Source organism: Mycteria americana, chromosome 4 (genome assembly GCF_035582795.1).
Source record: "Mycteria americana isolate JAX WOST 10 ecotype Jacksonville Zoo and Gardens chromosome 4, USCA_MyAme_1.0, whole genome shotgun sequence".
Classification (NCBI taxonomy): domain Eukaryota; kingdom Metazoa; phylum Chordata; class Aves; order Ciconiiformes; family Ciconiidae; genus Mycteria; species Mycteria americana.
This window is the reverse complement of record NC_134368.1, coordinates 42,993,949-43,015,994: the sequence shown is the minus strand read 5'-3', so window position 1 is coordinate 43,015,994 and position 22,046 is coordinate 42,993,949. Positions and strand designations below refer to the sequence as shown.

Below are 22,046 nucleotides of genomic sequence, written 5' to 3'. Positions count from 1 at the left end.
CTGTTTTGTCATCCAATCCCTGGGCTAAAAGTTGTGTTTCTAATGTAACATTTGGGTAATGCTGCTGAAGCTTTACATGGTTGTGTCAGAGAAGGCAAGGTCGAACAAGTGCACACGTACTTGGGAGGTTTGAGATATGCCCACCCACAAGAGTTAGCTCCAACACATATTGGCAACTGAAATCTCTCTTCTGCACAGATTAACTGTTCCCTTGGCAAAATTTTGCCAGTCCCTGGCAAAGCCTGCACAGATGCAGCAGTAGTTAGCCAGAGATAGATAACTGGAGAAGAGACCGTAAATTGTACCAAATCTTGTGCCAAACCAGTATCCTTCAGTGGTTCACCAGCTCTGAGTTGTGTCTTGCACAGAATATAATACATGGTTTAATGCAGTAGTTCACTTCTTTATATATATTTTTTTTAATATGAGAGGCGAAATACCTACTGTGGCCCTTCAATGGGGAAAGCCCTCTTATTTTACACATAGCAGCACACCTCCGTCTCTTGCCTCTTTCTCTCCTTTTTGTTTGGGGTTTTTTTTTGGAAAAACATGTTTCAGCTTCTTTAATGTTTTTGATATCTCATTTGATTGCTGGGTAAATTATTATATTGGATTGCTTGAATCTTGGAAATTTTTTGATTGCTTTTTCTACAGAGTGGTAGTTTCACATTAGCATGGGGAATGCATGAAAAAGACACATTAATGCCATCCTACAAGAAATATATTGCTATTTTTCAGGCTCTGATAAATGACTACATTTTAAGTTGCATTTGATATGGATACAAAATGAATGACAGGCTTGATCGGATGTTGTTTTTCCAGAATTGCTCAAAACAAACTAAAGTGACAGTCATATTGCCGATCAAATTTTGCAATTATAACACCAGTATAAAAATGTAAATCCAGAACTTTTATGACGTTAAGTAGTGCATTCTCCACTAAAGTTACAAAGTTGTTAGAGACACAGCATACATGGACATAAAAAGTACTTGGGATGGCTGTAAAAATTAGCAGAAAACTCAAAAATGACATGCAAAAGCCACACAGCAAAATATTCCTGCAATATATTTAACCTGTGGTTCACATCAGATTAAATCTTTCAGCATAAGGGCATCCTTGACATGATTCCCAATGATGGTGAAGCGGTGGGACTTTCTCCAAGTATATGGAGACACTCCTCCTAATGATGGTCAGATTTTATTTTGATCTATATTACTTCTTGATCTATATAGCAGTCTGAGAGAAGAGTGGTTTTATCTCTCCATTTTCCCTAAAGTAATCCATTTAAGAGATACAAGCCCAATGAAAGCACAGCCAGAACATGTATATTAGCCTATGCTTTGCTAACGTGAAAGTGAAATTGCGTTCACCTCCACCAACTGCCTATATATACTAACGGAATTTAAAACCAAAATTGAAAGCTGGTGTCTTGAGCCCTGCAAACAGACAGGCCATGTGTGCAGGAAGGGCTGCAGAGGAGGGCAGGAGGGCTTCCTTGCTTCCCTCCTCCTTGCTGAGGAGAGGATGCACCAAGAGCACTAAAGATGCCGAGATGTTGTTTAAGCCATCCATACACAAAGCGCGGAGAGAAACGGCTTGACAAAGAGGTGTTATTAACATGAGACTTACTTTTTATAAAACTGAGGTGGTATCTCGGCAAATTACTACTCAGAAATCCCAAGTGCTGCAGTTCATATGCTGACCCCACACAGAATAATAGTGCAGTCGCTGAAGATAAAGGTGTTTTCATTGAAGCAGCTTCAATATGAACAAGTGAGAGAAATTTTTCTTCAAATGCTCAAGACGCACAACAGATGTCTCCTTCAGAAGCAATGAAGAAAAATTGTGTTTTATATTGGGAGAAGGGAAATGGAGATGGCATCATGCTAAGCAGCAACCTGCTTCTGCATCTCAAATGGATGTGTGTGACAAATGAACACAGGAGATCAAGCCCAGGACGTGTATTTACTGCCTGTGCACATTGTAACCCCTTCAGACAGCGGTCTTGGAAAAACTTGCCTTTTTCTTCTGTTGTAGTGACGTTTGTTCTGTGACTTACGAGAGTAAAAACTTACCAAATTGAGTTTAAAACTAAAATTCAGTGAATTGAGACTCTTCAATGCACTGTAAAGAAATTGTTAGTAGACTAGATTCTTCAGAAATTGTTATTAGTGTGGGCTTTGAGTTTTTCCTTTAATTTATATATATATATATATATACACACACACATACACGCATGTGTATATTTGTTTATGGGCAGGAGGAGGTGAGGAGACCATCTTTGCTTCCTACAGGGAGAGGGAGTTTGTTTTCCCTAATGTAACATGCCCTAACAATCTTAAGAGGAATGGAATGATTTTGTGAAAGACACCATGCAAATACATGGGAAAGTGTATGTTTATGAGTATAAATTCAGTACAATCTACAGTGTCTTTGGCATTTTCCAGGTTTTTCTAAAATAAATGTGGATTTTTGGTTTGTTTTGGTCTCCCCTCCCTCTTTATGCACAGATTGTATGTGGGCTGGCTTTATGTTCAGTTTTTGAACACTGATAACTTTAGACGATCTACTGGACTTTTTTTCCTTTCTAAGTCTTGAAATGTGTAGGCAATAAAGATGTTGGCTTGTTTCTTTTCTGCCCTTGATTCTTCCCAATCTTTCCTGTTAGTCGTTTCTACTCTTTAGACAATGGACTCTCATATACATCTCTTCAGGAGACCATACACAACTTTGTTCAAAAAATAATTGCCCAAGGCTGCCATTTTTACAATATACTTTGCTAACCTGCTTTTCTCCTGACATGTGTGATCTAAAATAATCAAACGACTGACCTTCTCTTCCATTTAGTAACCTTCTTCATATTGCAGATTAACCTCCGATTTACTGATCTGGTTGTTAGAGAGACCAGCTACTCTCTCGTAATGATAATGGAGAGTGAGAAGCTGCCAGCGTGTTAGGATGGAAGTGACAGGAAGGAAATACGAAAGAAAGGAAAATGTACAGCCAGGAGAAGAATAAGGACAATATATCCCATCAAGTATATTTCTGGAACTTCTAAGTCATGTTGCTATCATGTTTCCTATGCTTTCTCTTTCATGTTGCTCTAATCTGTATCTCTGGCATATATTGTTATCACAGCATGCATTTAAAAAAAAGAACAATAACTGCAACCTTGCTTCTCTATTCTAATTTATTATGGCACATTAGTAAAGCTGCTTTGGAATACCCTGGATTAATGATGCATTTTAAACTGTTTTAAAATGACCCCAGGTTAGGTCAATTATTGAAGTAGTGCCAGTGAGGAATATTTTATTTTGATTGCAGTAAGCTCTTAGTTTTATGTTAACCGCATCGTACAAACATGACCTGTGGACTTTTAATGTCGTAGTGAATTGAAAATGTGTGAATAAAGCATGCTTCGTATTTTTATGTAGCAAACTAAGGCTCCTTCTTGAGAGGAGACTCTATAAGCTTGTTTTCTTCTGTTGTACGTGGTCACCTTTTTGTAGTAGTGCTCTGAGAAAACAGGCTTGTCTTCTGATACAAAGGGAAAAGTTAGTGAGGTGTGGGCGCTGCTTATGGCGTGTTAGGTATCAGTGCACTCGCCCCTTCTGTATCCCCCCAGCTTAACAGACCCATGCTACTACACCTGTACTCGGACAAAACAGTCTCTCTCTTCCTTTGCAGCCTGAAGGTTGGAAGGACTGAGCAGTTCAGGATGTTTTGGTGTGGAAACTGTAGCTTGGTGATACTCTTAGGAGCTCCTGCCAAAACCAGGGGGAGATTCTTAGTGGGGCTGCCTTACTTCGCTTCCCAATGCTTCGTGGTGTTTTTTGATGTCCGTAGCCAGAGACAGGCTTTGCAGAAGGTGTCTGAGGAACAGCAGTGCATGTGGAGAGGAGGGCCTCGGTTTCCCCACCGCACCGTGGACATGAACAGTGCTGAGGCCTGGTAATGCGCTGATGTGGGGCTTGGGGTCCCTGAGTCACGCTTGCCATGGCTGGGCAGAGCGGGGTGTCAAGCAGCGTTTAAATGTGAAGTGATGTAGCCATTAAGGTGGTCTGTGAGGTACACCAGACTGGAAATCGTAAGAAGGAAGTGTGTTTTACCCCCGGTTTTGGAGCACAAGTGGGAAATCACTGTTATTTGTGGTACAGGGAGGCTGGAAGGGTATTATAGGGAAGTGGTTTGCTGTGTATTTATATCTGTCTTTAGGATTTGCTGTTGATGACTGTCAGAAACAGATAGTTGGCTAGATGGACCTTTTTGTCTGACTTTTATAAAAAGTCATTCTTAAACTAATAATGTGTAAGTTGAAGTCATCCATAGTAGCTGCTGATAGGAAATCAAGTTGTGGAACGGGAGGAGATTTTGAATGAGTTACTGGATGCTGGAGAGTGCTGTGGTAAGCCAGAAAGAGTAAGAAATGCCAGACAGGTTCGGTGTTGCAGCTCCACAATGAATTTGAGGTGTGGCACACCAAGAAAGCACGCCCCTTAGACTAAGTGTAACTGTAACAATATGCTTGTTCCTATTATACATGCATGTCTTGGTGCATGAATTAATGTTTGAGGGAGACTAAAGACACAATTTCAAGATTCTAATCTTTAATTGATACTTAGGGGCACTGATCCCCGTCATCACCATCCTCTGTTAGGTGCTAGCAATAGGATCCCAGAGTCTTCTGTGTACTTAGCTTGCTTTTAATTTTTATGCAACATTTTCTCGTTTTCTCTCTCCTAAATAGTGTTAATTTTTTTCCTCCTCAGGATAAAAGAAGGACATGTTGAATATGGTAGTGTCATAAGGAACATCTTAAGTCTGAGATCGTGGTATTGTGTCAGTATATGTGGGTTGGGGGGGTGTGGTTTTCATTTCAGTTTGTTTTTTTTTTTAATACTGAAGGGAAATATTTGCCTACATTGATACGTTGCATATAAAGAGGAGATTATGGCCTTAAAATATTTAAATTACTCTGTGGAATATGTGCAGAGATGTACATTCATTCCTCTATAACTTGAACTCTTGAGTACTTGTAGATATAAATGTGATGTTTTGCTATTTCCAAATGGTTCCCATTTTTCTGGTATTGGACTTTGTTTGATGTCAAGGCTGTATTTTGGATTTCAGTATGAATAGAATCTACCACAGGAATGTGTGTCTTAACCAGCTAAGAATAAAGAAAAAATCTTTTCCTTTTCCCCCTGCCTCAGTAGAGGTTACTTACAGGAAACCTTATTCATTAGCATTCTATAGGCTGAGCTGGTCAGGGATTTGCCAGGTGCTTACCAGAACACCACTTAAGGGTTTGCTGACAGTAACTGGTGAAGATAAAAGCTCATCTCTCTTTTTTCCCTTTTTTTTTTTTCTTTTTTAAGTGAATAGCATAATGTGAAGTTGCTAATGCAAAGCAGTACACAGTAAGATGGAAAAGGTGTTTTCAAAGAACTCTCCTGGAATTTAGTTTTAGAATCATAGAATGGGTTGGGCTGGAAAGGACCTTAAAGATCATCTGGTCCAACCCCCCTGCCACGGGCAGGGACATCTTTCACTAGGTTAGATTGCTCAGTGCCCCGTCCAGCCTGACCTTGAACACTTCCAGTGATGAGGCATCCACAACTCCTCTGGGCAACTTGTCCCAGTGTCTCAATACCCTCACCATAAAAAAAGTCTTCCTTTTGTCCAGTCTAAATCTACCCTCTTTCAGTTTAAAACTGTTGCCCCTTGTCCTGACACTACAGGCCTTGGTAAAAAGTCTCTCTCCATCTTTCTTATAAGCCCCCTTTATATATTGAAAGGCCACAATAAGGTCTCCCCAGAGCAGTGCATGCATATTTGCTAAAACCTGCTCCTGCACTGTACTTCTATGTAGGATGTAGAAATTTGTTTTTTCTCTCTTTCCTAAATGCATGACTGCTATATAGTCCTAGCTTGTATATACAAGTTGCAGTGTGATACTATCAACTATACTGTTGACCAGGTGTCAGGGCTTAAGTTTTAGAATTACACAAGTGCTTCCAGAGTATTTCATAGCAAAACAACAGGATTTTCAAAAAAGTAGTCTTCATTGCCATCATCCTCATTACTGGAGTAAAGCTCCCATTGCCTTCAATGGGAACTGAGTTTTGTAATCAGTGCTGTCAGTCACCATCTGGACTGACTTTCTCTTTCATATCTGAATCTTACCATAGAGTCCTTCCTTTCTGGGATGCCATCTGTCAGGCAGTTTCTTTTGACTTGTTTCCAGCATCAACCTTTGTACCTTCTTTCATGTCCTCTTTTGTGCTCCAAGCAACCTCTCAAATCTTCATTCTCCCTGCTGTTTTCAAAATACGTTTTGAAAACTGGTGTTCACAATGAAGTAACCTAGCAATAATAGCTATTACCAAACCCTAGGCAACATCACAGTCATCTGAAGAAAATCTGTCAGGAGGCCAAGGCTTGGAAGGCGTTGACCCCAAACCCTTTTCTCATCCCTACAAGTGGTATTTCAAAGCAGTGGCTGAGGGAGAAGTTTGAACCACTGATGACTAAGTCTTTTCTGTGGATAAAAGAAATCAGTTAGTATGGCAGTTAACCTAATAATAGTTTACAAAAGTATCAGCTCTTATAGGTTTAAAAATAAGATCAGGTAGCATTAATCTAACAGTATCACTGTTTTTGAAAGGCTTTTACTCAGTAAAGCCATATTTATGAAGACTTAAAAAACCTGTAGTTTTGAGCTGACGGCTGCTAACAGTCCTGCATACAGTGTTTGCACCCTGACATAGTTCATGTTAAATGCCAACAATTTATTTGGCATTTATAAGCAAATAGAAGGAAAAGTGTGAACCCAAAACGTTCCAGTTGGAAAGAGAAAACAAAACATAAGAGTGTATTAGAAATAATAAATACATAAGTTTGAAAAAAAAATCAATTTTGAAAGTAAATCCAAGATAAGTTTAAAAAGGGATGCATCTTCTTAATGAAATAAAGATTAGTAGTTACCATGTGGTTTAATTAATGAGTTTTAAAAATAATTCGGATGTGATATTCACTGGAACTCATGCATGGAGGAGATTTGTATGTGTCTGAACAGCAGCCTTTCTTCCAAGTGGTTTCAGAGATGTGATTTTTTCCAAACAAAATTTGAGTGAACTCTTGTTGGTTTATGAATTTGATTTGAACTATAAACAAGGATGATTTAGACTTTCAAAGAGATAGAAAAAGCAGTAATTTTTATAGCAGTAGGCTTTTTTAGTGTCTATATTAAAAAAACCCCCAAACTCTCACATTGTGACTAGCTAGCCTACAGGTATAAACAAACCAATTACTGTGTTCATATTGTATTCATTCTCAAAGGAAAATATTATCTAGTATGAAAAGCCCTGCTTATTTCAAAGGTTAGAAAATGTGGCAACAGACAATTGTGTAACAGAAAATTGAAATAGAGATTTTTACGGAATCAAGGCTTGCCAACACCTTACCATGCTATATTTGCTTATGGTTATTTTGCATAAAAATTAATAGTGGAAGACTGTTGGAAAAGTATAACTACATTGCAGAATGATTAAAAACTGACATGCAGTATCTGTAGATAATTTCATTTATTTAAATGTATTGAGATGAGAATAAGCAATATTCTTTCTGAGAAGCTAAGTTGACATAAGACATGTGCCTTTTTCCAAATATCAGATCCATTTCTTGCTGGGAAGTGGTGTGAATGACCAAGTACTGGCCTGTCCCTAGGCGACTGAGGCTCTATTCATGACTCTTCGGTCCCTCTGCGATGTGTAGCTTATAATTTCATCTCTCTGTGATTAGCTTCCCTTATCTTTAAGATGCAGCTAGGAAAACTTCCTCTGGAAAGCAATTTTCAATGCTTCAAAGATGAAGAAAGTGATACATAAGAACCAGATGACTAATAATTATTGTGTGACTGATGTTACTGCTCAGCTTTACTTGACAATGGTTTCTTGAAGGCTCTTTGCTCTCTGGTAGACGCTGCAGGGAGCTGGCTACTTATGTGCCTTTTTCCCTAGGATAAGATAGCTGTGATTATCTTACACCCCCAAATGCATGGTGTCATTCTTGTACTGTTCCTCCTTGAGAGGAAAATGAAGAAATTTGTCTGACAGAAAAGTTAGAGAGGTTTTTCACCCAGGTTAGCGACACACAAGTATTTTTCAGTCTTACATTAAATCTTCAAGGTTCCCCAAGCAACCAATATGAACTATTTCTATTATGGAAAACTGTCCATTTCCATCATTTCCCTCTTCCTTCTAAGCAGCCAAATAGATACGAAAAAAAGTATCATTTGAACTTTGCCACCAAATTTACTTGGGGTGTCTTTCTGCAGAGTAATAATAGGTGGGAGCAGGGATGAGGAATCTGGCTGTAGTATATCAGCTTTCAGCAGCTCTGATAGTTTACCAGGCTCAAGGCAAAGCTTCGGCAGCTCCTAATTTGGTTTTCCTTTCCCTCTGTCTTGGAATTTTTCTGATTCAGTTCATGCACTCTTAGCTGAAAGAGGGGAAAAACTTAGTCTGAGGAACAGCCACTGTCCTGTTGTCACCTAATGGTTTCTCTCTCCCAGTCAAATTCCATAGGATGGTGCGAGCCCTCACTCGAGGGGCCAGTGAGCTTGTGATGTCATAACCTATATAAAAAGATTACATATATAATTAGGCTTTCTTTCCAGGCAGTGAGTTGTATACAGCTAAGATGCTGCTTGAAACTGTAATAGGGCAACACATGGGAGTTTTTCATATGCACCAGAAAAATTTGTTGTTGCTACAGACTTTGTTGGATGTCTCTGCTTTGAGTGATCTCTTCAAGTCTATTTTGTCAGTATGGAGGCTTTCACTTTACTTATTTGTGGGCACAATTCCATCATTTTATCACTTTTTTTAGACCAGGCTCTGAGCTGTTATAAGCCATGAATCAGTCTTGTTCCTGCAAAAGCAGCTGATTTCAAACACCTTCTATGATACGGTAATCAATTATACATGCAGTCACCAGGGAGCTGTAAAAAGACAAAGCATTTAATAGTGGGTGTAGGACTGTATCTAGAGCAAAAGGATTTTGCAATTAGGAAAGATGCCCTAGTGGGCCTGGTGTACTTCTGTTTCTTACTTAAGTTCCTGTGATGGTACCTGGTCTGACTGAGCTTCTTCAGATAGCTTAGCAACGTGCCTGTGTCTTAGAGTTCCTCTGAAGCAGTGGTTTTCCAAGGAAAGTTGCCCACTTTTTATAAAGAGTCACTTTAAAAATCTGGGCATTATTAGGAACTAGGCCAAAATTACTACTACTTAATTTTACTATGTAAACTTTTTTTAATAAACATTGGTTAGCTTTTGTTTGTAACTGTTTGCCTTTTTCACTTTATTAGCAATGAATAACCCCAGTATATTTAGAAAATATTAACTTCTGTGTTGGATAAATCTGTTTTTATAACAATTTCATCAGCCCCTCTCCAGCCCTGGCTAATAAGAGGTGTTACAGAGGATTTTTTTTATTATTGTTTTTTTGGTTTTTTTTTTTTTTTAGTTCCTGTGATGGATGATTATGGAATAACATGCCCACAGGGAAAATTATTCCTTCCTAATCCTTGTCAGTTAGTGGTTGGTTTATGTCCTGTAGTCTGAAGACTTATATCCCATATACTTTACAGCTAAGTTCATACAGTACTTCATTTTAGCTGACTTCAAATTTTGTTCATTACTGACTTCCAGCTTGGGAATATTATTATTCCTTATTGTTCTGCACTTCGACAAAATCAGTCAAGAGGCCATCATTCTAACAGAAAGCTGTGACCGATTGCTTTAAAAATAAATGATACTTGCACTGACACAAGAGAGAAAAAGGTTCATTAAAACTCATGTTGGAGAACTCTCATCACTCTTTTTCCATTGCATTTGGCATTGCCTGAGAGGCTGTTATATATTATGTTTATTTTTAGAGACTATTGTTCTCTTTAAACCTGCTCTGCAACTTGAGGAAAGCAATAATGCTTTCAAACAGAACTTAAATTTACAGAAGCAAGACATTGCATGTTTCAGTTATAGTGAGGGGCTATCTCATGAAAAATCTCTTAAAAATAAGTTTGACTTTGGCAGGGAAGAACAAAAAAAAACCCATAAGGAGAATCACAGACTGCTTTAGGGCACACAGATTGAAAACCTGTGCACCTTTTATCAAGAATGTAATGACATTTATAAGTGCAACCTTCAGCACCTCATGCTTATTTTAATAATTTCTTTTGAAATGCTGAAAAAGCAAACTAGTTTCATTTAGTTTACTTTTTTCCCCCCAAGATTGACCTACTGTGCTACTCAATGTCCTGCTTGTGTACAGAGCTCATACAAAACTAACGTGTTCTATAATCATACGATTGGAAAGGCAAAATATCCTTTCAGAGCTAAATGGTTAGAGTAAATGAATTGGAGTATGTATCAATTCCTTTCTTAATGAATGTAATATAAACCAATATGAAAATGACAAATTATTTTGGTTTTAGCATAGACCAAAGCTAAAATACAACTAGTTTCAATTAGAACATATTTAAATACACAGGAGAAGTATATGGTTTAACCAGACAAATTGTAAAACAACAAATTTCTGTATTTTGCAAATTGGTAAGCAGATTCAGGGAAAGCCACACATTTCTTTTGTTTGCCTTGTTTTCTTTGTCCTCCTCTATGTTTCAATCCTAGTCACTTTGCAGGGATAAAATACTAGTTATTGCAGGGACCTTCCTTCTCCGTTTAGGTACCTTGTAGGTTTATCTCATACAGTTAACATCCAATGGACTACAGGATTGTGGTTTCCAGGGGCTATGACTTCAAACCATCTTTGCAAACCTCTAATTTCAGCCCTCAAGACTGTCTTTGGTCAGGTGACCCAGACTGCGTCATCCTATTTACTTGTAAAACACGCCATGCTTCTCTTCTTTCCCATTAATACCAGAGCGTCATGACTTGCTTTTGCCTGAACTGAAGGTTTGTAGGGAGAAAGAGATTCGTGACTAAATAAAAATTCAGAAAGTAGAGCTGTCATATATTCTACATTGCTGAAGCAGCTAACACATTATAACAGCTGCCAAATTACCTGTAATCAGCATCCACACAATAGAAGGCACTCCGCATACTGATGAAGTTGTGATTAACAACATGGAATTTGTCAATGAAAAAATAAAGATGATTCAGTGCAATATTCGCAAAGAATTGCTGTCTGTGAAGTTTCCTGACTTTGGACATAGTAATTTTAGATTGTTGATTTTAGTGATTTTAGATTGTTGTCAGAAATCTGCTAACAGTTTAAAAACATGCCTTGAAAAACTGTGTTCATAACTGCTGAGAAACGGAAATGTGTTGCAAAATGATGCTTTAATGGAAAAAGTAGTGGGTCTGTCCTCCTGGCTCTTCCCCTCCCTCTTCTGACTATATTAAACCATAAATTTTTTCTTGGCATGTCAGGTCTCTAATTTCCTTGCAACTGTCTGTCTCGATTTTTTTTCCCCCTCTCTCTTTCTTTCTTTCCTTATTTTATTCTGCATCCAAGCTCTATAAAACTTGCTGTAGTAACCTGTGATAGAAGGGTGCACTAATTACTGTAATACCACCCTTGTTAATCCCCCTGGAATAATGTAGAGAACACATGGGCTTCTCTGTAGAAGAGTTACTAGAAGAAGCATGTCAAGAAAATGTGGGGTTTTTTTTTTTGCCTATGCTCTTTTTTTTTCTTTTCTTTTAATGCCCCCAAAATCTCAGCAGATAAGTAGGTACACTGCATAGAGTATTCTAATTATATCTCATGTTGAATTTCCAGTCTAGGACTTGTCTTGGGACTTTGTGATACAAAAGTCAGTTTAGAAACCGATTTATGGGCTTTTAACCAGCTTGGAGCCCTAGGGTAGTGTCTCGACTGTGGTAAAGTCGCAGAAATCCACCTTTAGAATTTTTGAGTTTGTGCTTTGACTTGATCAACTTAAGGCTAGGTCTGAAAAGGGGCCTGGATGCTGGAAGTGCTGAGCTTTTCAACACGTAACACTTAGGACAATTGCAAAGTGTTCCAGAAGTCTGTTTGACCCCGAGGATTCTGTGTCTCGATCATATGCTTACTTGTGACCTCTTAAGGACAGGGGGAATGGGCCTGCATGGAAGTAGCTGAAAAAAAAATGCTCCTCAAAACTTGATTCCTTCACTGCATCCTTCTTAAGAAGCCAAGCTGAGGGGAGATGTAGACAGCTTTCATTGATAGTGACTTTGGAGCCGTATTTTAACATCCTTTCCTCACCATTTTTTCTCTGTCATTAACATAGTGATGGGAGCATGTGTAGACACAGGTTCATTTCCCTTCTTTGCCTGAAGGGAGCTAAGGGCCAGTTTTCATCTCTCTGGAGAAATAAACTACCAGTTTTCCGGCAATTTTAAGACAAGAATGCTTTCCTTGCACCCTGCTGAAGATACACCTGAAGAGAATTCACCACTTGTTGGTTACTGTCTAGGGAAATGATGTTATTTTGGTGTTTGTCTCTCAAGTGGCTTAACTTTCGGGTACGCTCAGTATCCACAGCGCCTAACTGGTTGAAGAAATAGGGGATACTGGGCAACTTCCATGCTGTGCTTGGAGTAAGAGGTTTAATGTAACTGGGTTACCTGCTGAGTAGTCGAGAGGTAGGTGGATTTCTGAACTAAGGAAGCCTGCAGATGAGGTCAACCTATTTAGCATGAGTTCTGGAAATACAGTATCAAATCTCTTAGCTTAGTTTGGCAACAAAAAAATTAGCTTCCTTACAGGGTTTTGTGAAGAGAGGTATCAACAAAGCCTGTCTTAAAACACCCTCACTGTGTTCTACTGAGACATCTTGTTGTGTCAGAGTTCCTGGTTTGTTCTCTTTCTGCAATGTATTTTGTCAGGTTTTTTTAGACTAATCCATTAACAAAATGGGCTTGTCAAATCTCCTCATCATGGTTTAGAAAAAGAATAAATTTAGTAGTTGTGAAGTTATTTGAAGATTAGTCAGTCTCTGTGGTAGTCTAGTATGTTCTGCCAGCAGAGTAGCATCATTAGCCAAATTAAGGGTCTTTGTTTCATCTTTGTAATCTTCACTAGTGCTAGCAGAGGCACACGGCTGTAGCTAAGAAGAATAACTTGAGCCAGAATATGTAAAACCGGAAGTCACATGCAGACAACTCTAATGGCAATGGGGGTTTTTTTATCATTAAAGAGTATGTAAATTTTAAACAGTTGTGGGGTTTTTGGTTGATTTAAGGATGTAGCAGTTGAGATGGAAAATTTGCAATGCTGTGCATTTTTTTTCTGGTGACACGACAACTGGCAGAACTCATGTGCTGCTCTGATAAGACTTATCAGGGATAATTAACTTGGGGTTTTGAGCTTTTTTAGTGTATACATCTGTCACTAACGTTGAAGCTTGGAAACTAGAAAAATGTGGTTTATTAGGTTAGAAATATCTGAAATGTTTACAAAAGACAGGGAAGAGCTGGGTTCTGATGTCAAGTTATTAGACAAATTTTTATCAATATAGGACTTCTATTTTTTAAGACAGGCATTTTAAAAGTACAAAGAAAAATTATTCCCTAGGGTCAATAGGCACCCATGTTAAAGGAAGACAAGTCGAACTATTTGTATGTCCAGAGTTGTCCTATGAAAATGAAAGCTGGTGTTTTTAGGACTAGAAGAATTCTTCAAACCTTGTAGGTCTGTATTTTATGTGTAAAAACCCCTTAAAAAGTGAAAGAAGCATGATGGTATAGGGCACTTATCTAGTGCTATAACTCAGCTATTCTCAATGCTACTGGGAAATAACACTGCTTCTCTAAGATGAGATATTGTCTGAACTATGTAGAATTTACTGCCTCATTTCTGTGGGTTTGCTTCCCTTGGAGCTGGTGCAATGTCCTGTCACTGGACCTTGATGGCCCCTGTGGCCTGGGTAACTTGAACCCCATGGAGATCGTCGTGAAGTTATGCAGGGAAAAAATTAGAAGGGCACTTGTGAGACCGCAGCTCGAATACTGTGTTCAGTTTTGGGCCCCTCACTACAAGAAGGACATTGAGGTGCTGGAGCGTGTCCAAAGAGCAACAAAGCTGGTGAAGGGTCTGGAGCAGAAGTCTTACGAGGAGTGGCTGAGGGAACTGGCGCTGTTTAGCCTGGAGAAAAGGAGGCTGAGGGGAGACCTTATTGCTCTCTACAACTACCTGAGAGGAGGTTGTAGAGAGGTGGGTGTTGGTCTCTTCTCCCAGGTAACAAGTGATAGGATGAGAGGAAATGGCCTCAAGTTGCTCCAGGGGAGGTTTAGATGGGATATTAAGAAAAATTTGACTTCACTGAAAGGGTTATCAAGCATTGGAACAGGCTGCCCAGGGAAGTGGTTGAGTCACCATCCCTGGAGGTATTTAAAAGACCTGTAGACGTGGTGCTTAGGGACATGGTCTAGTGGTGGACTTGGCAGTGCTAGGTTAACAGCTGGTCTTGATGATCTTAAAGATCTTTTCCAACCTAAATGATTCTATGATTTCTCTGATTGTATCTGTGGAGAGTGAGGGTAGATGTGTGCTGGAGAGAGGGTGAATGAGCAAAGTCCTTTAGACTCTGGGGTATGAGTGTGTGTGCTGCCACACATGAATTGCCATCTGGGGAGTGCCAGCACTCTTCTGCTAGCTAAAGGGAATCAAGGCAAACCAAGGCCTGTGACAGGGAGGAAAATGCTGCATAAAAGCCAGAAATTTCAGTTGCAGTTTTGCACAGCGATTCAAAGAATCCTTAGTAAAGTATCACGTGAGTGAAGTATCAAAAATCATCGGTAATCAGAACACTGGTCTTAGACATCTCCAGTTGTGCTGGGGAGAAAATGAGTAATTTTATCATCATCTTGTTAATAGAACCACCATGAAGCTGCTTGTTTTCTGAAGGTTTTTTGAAAGGGAGGAAAAATGGCAGTAATGCTGAATGGTGTCTTGCCAACAGCATAGACCTATACAGCCAAGTCTACACGGTCATGCAATTAGTTTTTGCAGAATGAAAAAGACAGTTCAAAGGAGTAATAAGCATGCAGAAGAAATTATGAGACGGCAGAGAAAGCAATGAGCTTCAGTGGATTCAATGGTAAATCAACAAAGTTGTAAAGAGAATATAGCAAAGGTAAGTAAAACCAAGAAGGTCAGAGATATGTGTCCTGTCCCTGTTCCCCCTCCCCCATTAGAGATTCTTAGAACTAAATTTCATCAAAAGGCAATGCTAAAAATCTGTTAAAAATAGATATATTTTTAAATAGGTGTTCAAAAAAATGTAGTATGGAAGAAAAATTTCAGCAGCAGGCTACACAGGTACAATGTCAATGTTTTCTGACTGCTTCCACAGAAGTCTCTAGCTGGCAAAACATCTACTTTGAAGTAGACATGTCGGCATGAAGAGTCGTGGCCGTGGACTTCAATACCGTTGCTCTTGGCAGAATTCTCCTGGGCAATCTCCCGTTCCACTTTTGTATGTGTGGTACTGCAAATATGTGATACTCTAGACTTCCCATCAGCCTGGTCATCTGTCAGGGGGTTATTCCTGTGATTCACCAAGCAACCAAGAACAATGAAGTTCTGTTTACTCATCCCTCACTTGCTTTCCTCTACTTCCTAAAACATACTGGATCTCCATTTCTTCTTTACATGCATAGGATTGGTCTTGGAAGATGAATTTTCCACTGAGAATAAATATAAAAATTTACCATAGTTTCCTGCAAGCAATAAAGAAATGAGAGAGGGGATAAAATCTTGAATTAATAGCAAATAGCCAGCACTATTTGACTGTATGACTAAAATTTTGTGAAGAAGACAATTGAAAAATGTATCTAGGTGATCAGATTGTCACAATAGAGTAAAAAGACTAACTCAAATATACAGGCCTTGAAATTTCTGTCCAAAATATTTTAAAGGCTTCTATTTGTTCTGCTGCCTTTCAAAGAAGATTTGATTCATAAATATTTTTTTTGTGACAACAGAAAAAACAAACTGTAAATTTGTAAATGATTCATTTGCAACATTCAGTATGGTTCAAGAAGTGTGGTTCTAAAACACATGGTTCTGTCCTTCCTAAGAAGCTTGGAAGCACAGTGCCCGGGAAAAAACCCCACAACTTGCCATCAAAATTTCATGTGTTTCTTCTTCATTTTTAGATGAAGAAAAGAGTGGGCGAGGCTGTTTGGTAGGAATGGTGACCACCTGTAGAGTTGCAAGGCTCTTGACTAGGCAGCTGAGGCTGCCTAGTCCCCTCAGAGGCAAATTAATCTCTGGGCAGTGCCCTGTTGCTATGCTTAAATCATTAACCTACAATGTGAACATTTTCGGGAATGGAATAGTGTGATTTGTATCTTTTGCATAATTATTTTGGTAGTACTTGAAGGAATAACCTTAAAGTGTCATAATTTCTACAAATATGTATGCTGATAAGTAATAAAAGTTTCAGACCTAGCACGGAGAGCTAATGTCTCATCAAGGTTACTGTTTAAGTTTACTATTTTCTGCTCAGCATCTGAATAACATGCAATAAAGCAATGCAGTTGTTTGGAAAATAATGTAAAACAATGAAATATGAGATTCATCCAGCAAATGGAGGTAAGTGTATTGCAGAGAAGGTGATTGATTTGGGGTTTTTTTTAGTGCTTCCAAGTTCTGTTTTCAAGGTGATTTTACATTCTTGAAAGTTCTCTACTTATTTTTCAAGGACTAAAGGACTCAATATTGTTGTGCTGTGGGGTTTTTTGATATTTTGTTGTTGTTGTTTCATTTTTGTTATAATCCGCATTTTAAACATAAGGGACCAATTTTCCTGTGTGGTGTTTGGGTTTTGTTTTATTTTGTTTTTTAAACTGTGTGTTGTCACCTGTGTGCTTTCAAAGAGGGAATAAAAAGCTATCAAAACAGAACAGCAGTGTTTCACATCTGTTTTGCACCTGGTTCAGAAGGTATAAATCTTAACACACAGTACACATCATGTTCTCTTATTCTTCATTCTTGACCAGAATTTTTTCTTTTTTTATGGAAAATAAAGCAATTTAAAATATTTTTCTGTTTGTTTGTTGCTGTAGGTGGTTGCCAGATAAATCTTTACTTGTTTATAGCTATAGTGGCAAACCTTTTTAGGACAGGTCTTTGCTTTTGCTCACATGGAAGTTCATATACTTTTAAAATAAATAAAATAAAAATATATTTTATTTTGTTTTTGCAACAAAATAAACATGATGTGGAAGTACACACAATCTTAATGGATGCTCTACCTTTATGCCATGATCTGATATATGGACAGATTGGTTGCACTGTGTGCTAACAAAACCAGAGCTGTTAAAGGTAAATGTTTCTTTCATGGAGATCATAACTAAAGTATAGACTGAACACCCAGGGATTTTATCAAATTTGAGGAATTTGATAAATTCAGATATTGCAATCTGAACCCAAACTATTTGGGTTCAGATTGCAATAGTGTTACTTTTAATTTTTTAAGTCCTCTTGTAAGGATAATATGGGAGGACTGTAATCATGCTTTCTTCTTGTAGCATCTGACTATCTAGATAGACGAACCCTGCAATGTTACTCACCCTGTTACCTTTTGGAAGACAGCAGCTGGTATTCTCTTCTCTCCTACAGGCTATGACAGTCTCTTGCCAGATTGGGGTATTGTGCCTCTTGTTTTCAGACAGATTTGGCTAGTTCATGAGGTTTCAGCTCTGGTGTCTGTCACCTTTTTGTGGCAGTAATCCGTCTACACCCATCTGTGCAAAAGTAAGAGGTTATTCAGGTATTGAAATGGAAAGGAAACAAAGTAGCAAGTTGCATTAAGTGGAATTCACAAATGACTGTTAAATGGGGGAAAAAGAAAGCCTTACCTGATAAAGAAACCTCTCTGGTGGAGAAAAGCAGCTGGGAAATGAAGTTGTGGAAAGAGCAAAGAAGGGGAGGTGATTGCTAAGAGCAGACATAGGAGGTTGATGAGCCTTTGGGTAGATCTTAATTTTGTCCCTATCGTGTTGGTAGTTTGCAAAAAAAAAAAAAAAAAAAAAGGGGGGGTGGGGGGAATGCCATCTCTGTGTCTTGTCATCTCTACTCCTTGTTTTTTTTTTTTAAAAAAGAAAAAAATATGATCCCATAGACCTCCTTCACAGAGAGCTAGAACAAAATATAATAATCTGTTTCTGCTTTGGAGGGCAGCTTCTGAGCTGTATACAAATCCATGGCTTGTAGAAATCTTAAACAAAATTCACATATTTCAGGAACCCTAAGTGAATTCACTCGGTCACTATTGCTGATTGACTAGAAATAGTGTGAAGGATACCGAAACCTCTTTATTTTAGGCTTTTTGTATCACCATGCAATGCAAGACAATAAATTAATAAAAAAATCCTGAGGAAAGTCCAAGACACACACTTACTTTTTTGGAATGTATTTTCTCATGTAATTCTGCATTGCCAAAGCAGCTTATTATACTGGATTCATATATAAAAAATAATTCAATGTTTGTTGAGCTGGATATGATATCAAATAAAAAAAGAAAACCCACTTTAGTTTCACTTATTTTATAATTTAATGTTTGAATGTAAAGTCAGAATTTATGCAACTGGAGTTAGTAAATAAAGTTTTGCTTATCCTTAGTGATTTTCTGTACTTGTGTTTTTTGTGGGGTTTTTTTCTCTTCTAATTTTGTAATGAAATTGGCACCTTTAAAGAAAGGTACACCATTATTTAGCACACAAGATTCAAATGCTTTTTGTGTCTTTTAAATAAAGTTCCTTTAACCTCTGTTTTTTATATTATTAGTATTATTATTACTGTGTAGTACTTGAAGAATTTAGCGTCCTTTATCTTAGCAACTCTGGATCAATTAAGATTGAGACACAAAAAGTATTTTGGCTTGCGGATCTTCTGTTGATTTAAAACATTAACTTATTTGTAAGAGTATTTCAGCGTCTTCCATGTCCTCCTCTCATGGAATATTTAATTACAGTAATATTTCAAAGATAATTTTTTTTAATGCAGTGGCATACTACAGTGGGAGAAAGTGGCCAGCATCACAGCTACTGGTCTTCTACTCCTTTGACTTTGCTCTCAGAAATATATGCATCAATTCCTATTGAAAATGGGAATTCAGTGGCTCTGTACAAACGCTTAACCATATGCATGAGTTTCCTTACCATCAGTCTAAAGGAATTTTTATGCTGAATCTGTGGCTTGAATGAAAGATTGGTCAAAAGGAGTATAAAAACCCATAAGCCTTGCTGAAAGTCAGTTCCAACACAACTGTTCAGAGCCATTTTGTTTCACATTTCCTCGGAGTTTAAAATAATAATAATAAAAAAGCAATTAAGATGTCTGTCTCTCCCTCCCTTCAGTCTAGCCCAAATTTCTGAACTCGAGGTCTGTTTGTTCAGCTTGGCTCACTGGTCATTAAAGCTCCATGAAACATGAAAAGCATTTGGGAAAGGCCTCAGTATGGCAATTTGAAATTAACCCAGGTGAACTACAGTTTGCTTATCCTATATTGTAGATTTTAGGGGTTTTACTTATTATCTTTATGAGGTTGCAGACTTGTTGTTGCATTTATAGTTCTGAGTTAATATATACTTTGGAAAAGAACTGGAGTTAAAATAATGCTTATATATAATGATTAACTGATTAAAATCAATTATCAACTTATATCACTTATACAAATATTTCATTGCTTTAGTGTTGAATGTTTAATATTTCCTCTCTTGCCCATATTTTAATATATTCTGCTTGCCTCAAAACAAAAAATTGGTTCCTGTTGCATACATATTGGGAAGGGGAAAAAGGCATTTAAAAAAAATTGTTCAGAGGACTTCACAGTTGCCTCTAGAACAGAATCTAAAACACCTTAGATTAATTTTTGGTGATGATGTTCTGAGTTTGTGAGAAAAAGAATGAGTTTCATAGGATCTGCCCAGATGGAACCCTGCATCATTTCAACAATCCCTCCTGTTCTTTTGGTATCTATCTGTGTTTTAACAAAATGACTCCCCAGTGTTGAACCCTAGATTTAATAGTCTGGGCTTCTAGTGTTTAGGCGGGAATGAATTAATCTGGTCAGTGTCTGACAACTCAGGTAATTGGAGATTTTTAAGTATTAGTCTTTTTTTTTTTTTTCTTCCGTACTTCAATTTTGTACACCGAAAGAGAAACAATTCGAGGTATTACATGGTTAACAGAATGTTAACATAATTTTGGCTTAGTTTAGGAGTGACAAGAGTGATGTTTGCAAGCTGTGGGAAAGGAGGGGTTGTGTGCAGGTCAGAGCTGTCACTGGTGCCTGGCTGCAGCCCTCTGCTGGGAACACAGCACACCCCAAGAGAAATTTTCGTTTGGCAGATTCAAGTTCGCCTTTTGAATAAGGGGAGCCAAATCAACTGGAGCACTGTTTTGTCAGTCTACACCAAAGAGTTCGATAGCACCCTGATGCTAGTTTTGAGGGTGCGGGAAAAGAGGAGGGATGGTGTATTCCTGTGGATAATTTTCTGTACTGTGGAAATAGTTGTGCTGACAATGTTTCAGAGCAAGCCTAAGTCAAGCCTATAGCTATGGGCTGTACTGAAGATAGAAAGTGTGACTTACAAGCAGAAAGTCAGCCATCAGGAACACGGCTTTGGTGAGAAAGCGCTGCCTGAATAACTGATGAATGGCCGTTGGCCAGCTCCTGGGGAAACACAGAGGGAGTGCGTGTCTCGTGCCCTTCCCGTTACACCGCAGCGGCTGGTTGAGGTGACATGGAGGGGAAGCGTTAAGGGGTATTCAGCTGCAGCATGCCACCAACCGTGCAAAACTGGTAGAAGGCAGGATCTGCACCTGATGCTGTCCACGAAGCTGCTTGGACTATGTGCGATGGTGTGCCAATGTCTGAAGTTACGCACACACAGACCAACCAAGGTGATGTAAATCAGGTATGAAGTATCAAAACCAACTTGAATAATCAGCAAGTTGTGGATTGCCTTTCCGCAGGCACTTGGTGATACATAAAACCCATTTCAAATAAAACAAACTCTTTTTTCTAAAATGCAAGAGCTGGAGTTAGTACGTAAGTGCCCTTCTGTGGAAAGGCAATAATTACTTGTGTAGAAGTATTTCATTAAATGAACAGTGTATTGAGTGGGTTAAATTTGCAGGGGTTCTTGACACTTTTTACAGGTTTCTCCTATTTTAAGTATGACAGCAATGAATGCATTTTGCATAGCTATCGACGTGCTGTCACTGCACGTTTACTTTTTAAACAGAACCCTTTTCCCTGAAATTACTCTGCGTTGTGGGCTAAGTCTTTAGCTCTGCTCTATTGCCTGGAATCATCCTGGCACTACAAAGCAATTTTTAAATTGTCTTAACTGGACCCTTGGGATTTTCTTTGCTGTGATGCTACATCACTGTTTAAGAGCTCATCGCTGGTGTGGCCCTCACCTGCTGGAAAGTGGTAATTTAATCACTGACAATAGAATAACGTGCTTTAATTTGAAGATGCAAATGCAGTTAGGGTAGAATAATGAGTCAGTTCCTTGATCGTGTAGATGGTAGCAGCACCATTGACTTCAGTGGACCTGAGCTATTATACATCAAGTGAGAATTTGACTCAAAGCCTGACTAATGAACTCATTTAACTCCTGTGACTCAGAAATATGACTTTTTTTTCTTACTGTAGCGTAAAGGGTGAGGTGTATTTAAACAGATTTAATTAACCTGTCTAAATTTGATCATCTGACTAATAGGTGTTCCTGTTCATTTAGGAAGGAGGCAGAATCAGTGTGTTTTCTAATTAAGAACTAAACTTAAGGCTGTGTGCCTGTTTGAAATATGTAGTATTTGGATTGGAAGGGGAGATTTGGAAAGAAAAAGAAAGGCAGCTGAACACTTAATAGAAAGGAACTTGGCCAGGAAGGAAACATAAGCATTGCTGGTCATTACTCCAAGATAACAACAAAAAGATTAGAGAATATACTTTTATTTCATGTATTTTGCAGTGGTCCTGCGTGAGGGTTTGCACACCTGGTGTTTTACTT

At 38.4% G+C, this 22,046-nt stretch overlaps 1 protein-coding gene across 1 annotated transcript in view; it reads left to right on the top strand.

The window, feature by feature from the left end:
* The window catches only part of GALNTL6 (polypeptide N-acetylgalactosaminyltransferase like 6), a 488,603-nt gene that overhangs the window by 8,568 nt on the left and 457,989 nt on the right, over positions 1 to 22,046 (top strand). The window lies entirely within an intron of this gene.